This window comes from Mus pahari, chromosome X (assembly GCF_900095145.1).
Source record: "Mus pahari chromosome X, PAHARI_EIJ_v1.1, whole genome shotgun sequence".
Taxonomy (NCBI): domain Eukaryota; kingdom Metazoa; phylum Chordata; class Mammalia; order Rodentia; family Muridae; genus Mus; species Mus pahari.
Window position 1 is genome coordinate 7,799,402 of NC_034613.1, and position 4,149 is coordinate 7,803,550.

A 4,149-nucleotide genomic window follows, 5' to 3' on the forward strand; every position below is an offset into this window, starting at 1 on the left:
TTCATTTACATTTCAAATGCTATACCAAAAGTCTCCTATACCCTCAACATGCCCTACTCCACCAGCCACCCACTCCCACATCCTGGCCCTGGCATTCTCCTGTAATGGGGCATATGATCTTTCTAAGACCAAGGGACTCTCCTCCCACTGATGGCCGAATAGGCCAACTTCTGCTACATATGCAACTAGAGACACAGCTCCAGGGGATACTGGTTAGTTCATATGGTTCATCCACCTATAGGGTTGCAGATCCCTTGAGATCCTTGGATATTTTCTCTAGCTCCTTCATTTGGGGACCTGTGTTCCATCCAATAGATGACTGTGAGCATCCATTTCTGTATTTGCCAGGCACNGGCATAGCCTCACAAAAGATAGCTGTATCAGGGTCCTGTCAGCCAAAACTTGCTGGCACATGCAACAGGGTTTGGTGGTTGTGTATGGGATGGATCCCCAGGTGGGGAATTCTCTAGATGGTCCTTCCTTCCTTCTTAGCTACAAACTTTGTCTCTGGAACTCCTTCCACTTTGGTCTTCCTCCTTCTTGATTTACTGCTTTGCAAATTGTATCTTGGGTAGTCTAAGTTTATGGGCTAATTTCTGCTTATCAGTGAGTGCATATCATGTGTACTTTTGTGATTGGGTTAACTCACTCAGGATGATATCATACAGATGAATCCATTTTCCTAAGTGTTTTATAAATTCATTGTTTTTAATTGCTGAGTAGTATTCCATCGTGTAAATGTACCACATTTTCTGTATCCATTCCTCTGTTGAGGGACATATGGGTTCTTCCCAGCTTCTGGCTGCTATGAATAAGGCTGCTATGAACATACTGGTGCATGTGTCCTTACTACAAGTTGGAACATCTTCTGGATATATGCCCAGGAGAGGTATTGCTGGATCTTCCAGTAGTACTATGTCCAATTTTCTGAGGAACCACCAGACTGATTTCCAGAGTGGTTGTACCAGCTTGCAATCCCAACAATGGGGGAGTGCTCCTCTTTCTCCACATCCTCTCCAGTATCTGTTGTCACATTAATATTTTATCTTAGCCATTCTGACTCCTGTGAGGTGAAATCTCAGGGTTGTTTTAATTTGCATTTCTCTGATGGTTAAGGATGTTGAACATTTTTTTTTCAGGTGCTTCTCAACCATTCAGTATTCCTCGGTTGAGAATTCTTTGTTTAGCTCTGTACCCCATTCTTTAATAGGGTTATTTGAATTATCTGGAGTCCGTCTTCTTGAGTTCTTTTTATATATTGGATATCAGTCCTCTATCTGACTTAAGATAGGTAAAGATCCTTTCCCAATCTGTTGGTGGCCTTTTTGTCTTGTTGACAGTGTCTTTTGCCTTATAGAAGCTTTGTAATTTTATGAGGTCCCGTTTGTTGATTCTCGATCTTACAGCACAAGCCATTGGTTGTTCTGTTTAGGAATTTTCCCCCTGTGCTCATATCATCGAGGCTTTTCCCCACTTTCCCCTCTATAAATATCAGTGTCTCTGGTTTTATGTGGAGTTCCTTAATCCACTTAGACTTGAGCTTATTACAAGGAGATAAGAATGGATCAATTCACATTCTTCTACATGATAACAGCCAGTTGTGCCAGCACCATTTGTTAAAAATGCTGTCTTTTTTCCACTGGATGGTTTTAGCTCCCTTGACAAAGACGCTAAGTGAATCCAAGAACACGTCTAAATGATCATCCACCATGATCAAGTAGGCATCATCCCAGGGATGCAGGGATAGTTTAATATATGGAAATCCATCAACATAATCCACTATATAAACAAGCTCATATACAAAAACCACATGATCATCTCGTTACCTGATGAGAAAGCATTTGATAAAATCCAACACCCATTCATGATAAAAGTCTTGGAAAGATCAGCAATTCAAGGCCCATACCTAAGCATAATAAAAGCAATCTACTTTCCTCTTGCAGGGAAAGTGTGCAGCTCTGACTCCTGCCTGAAGATGAAGGCCCGAAGGAACACTTGTCGAAGAAGCTATGCTGCTTCCGCAGCCCGCATGCTCTCCTGAGCAGACTGGTCTCTGAGGGACCCAGGATACAAGATAACCCCCATGCAGAAATCTTTATCTGGTAGTATGCATCTATAATCCAACTACTACTTAGGTCAAGATGAGCAGCAGAAACAAGCAGTGCCCTTAGAATCTCAAAGGCCAGCTAGCCTACCAGACAGCAAGAAAAACTGCCTGACCAAACTCAAAGGCAAGAACTGACTTCTAAAAATTGTCCTCTGATCTTTGCGCTTATACTGTAGGACATGGGTAGCCATGTGTGTATGTGTGCACACATCCCCAAAACAAAAAAATAATTAAGTAATTTAAAGAAATCAAATGGTAATTCGGTAGTTCTGAAAGTAAAGAATATAATAGCTGACATGCAAAATTTACTGAACAAAATGATAATGTTCCCATCCAGCCTCCAGAAGAAACAAGGCAGTCGCTTGTATACATTGACTTTAGCCTAGGAGTTCTAACTATGGACTTTTGACTCCCAGAGATATAAGATCAATTTGTGTTATTACTATATTTGTGCCAGCTCCTCATATCAATAATATAAAATTATAATAATTATGTAATAATTCTCCTAAAATACCTACAATGGTTTAATTTTCTGTCTAGGCATTGATCCATAGGGTGTTTTGTACATATTTATGGAATAAATAAATAAAGGTAAATATAAAAGCTATGAAGTCCAAAGGTAGAAAACAAGTCTGTTAGCCCCCACTGCCTTTATTTGCATTTTGTAGATTAGAGATTGGCTGCAATGGTTTCTAGAATGAAGCAGAAGGGGTAGGGAATGGAAGGAAAGATGATCAAGGACAATGCAACAGATGCTATCAAGCTGGCTGTCATTATAGAATTGAAACATAATCCTACTGGGAAACTCAAGAAGACACTGTAGACTGTTCACCTTAGATTTAATCTACCAAAGGAACAAGGAAACTGGAGATTTTTAGCAATTGACCTGGGTCCTTGATTGAGGACTGCAATAACTTTCAAGTATTTCTGACCTGCTAAGGCCCAGGCTAAGCTCCAGGCTAAGCTCCAGTATAGGCTTCATCACCATGAACACACTCAACCCAGAGATATTCCTCCTTGCAATTAAACGATAGACTGGCATACAGTGGTGTGGTAATGACTGGGAAATGAAATGAAGATGGCAGTTTCAGCTGTACCTATAGAATCTGCTCCAGATGACTGAATCTCCATTTTTTTATTTCTAATTGGAGAGACACATTAGTGTTCCAGCCATAAACAAAGTATTGTCTTTTAGGTATTATGTGCATTTCGTAGGCAGGCAGGATTTTTGAAGAACAAAGATAGTTTATTTCACTTTGTGTTCCTCCTGATGCTGACCTCCATGGTAAGCATATTGTAGGCACCAAAAACCTGCTTAATAGTGTTGGATTCCATAATTGTATATTACCTATTTCATGCCCTTTTATGTAGCACTCCATTGAGTTTTCTGCTTCCTTCTGGTTTTATGTTTTTGAAGCAAAGTTGTTTATGAAGAAAGGATATTTAATACAGCTTAAAGGGTGAATATTAAGAGGGAGAGAAAGACATGTAAGCGAAGGGCAGAAGGGCACATCTAAAGTGGGCACAAGCTTCTCAAACGGTCTCCTGTTTCCTGTTAAGTTTTCCTTTCATTGAAATATTTGAATTACAAATTGATAATCATAAGTAGGAAATAGTACAAAGATTTTACTTTTAATTTAAGTATCTATCTACCTAACTCTTGTTTTTTTTAGTAAATCAGCCTTAATACCTATAATTAGCCTTCCATAACCTTACAAATAAATACAAAAGCACACATGCTATGATTCTTTTTTTTTTTTTTACAAAATATACTATTATGTATACCTTCTTTTTGCCACCTGATGATTTACTAAATGATATGTAAATCATGGGCATTCCCAAATCAAAATATATCTAGCTCAATCTTTTCAAAATAGTTGCAGAATAGTATCTTTTAGATATCGTGTAATTTATTCATTCATTATTTTACTGATGGGCGTGGAATTTCTTTCCTGTGTTTTCTTGCCTTTTAAAAAAAATGTTCCAGGAAGCATGCTAACACAGCATCCATTTAGATTCTTCAAAGCAATATTACTGTGCCA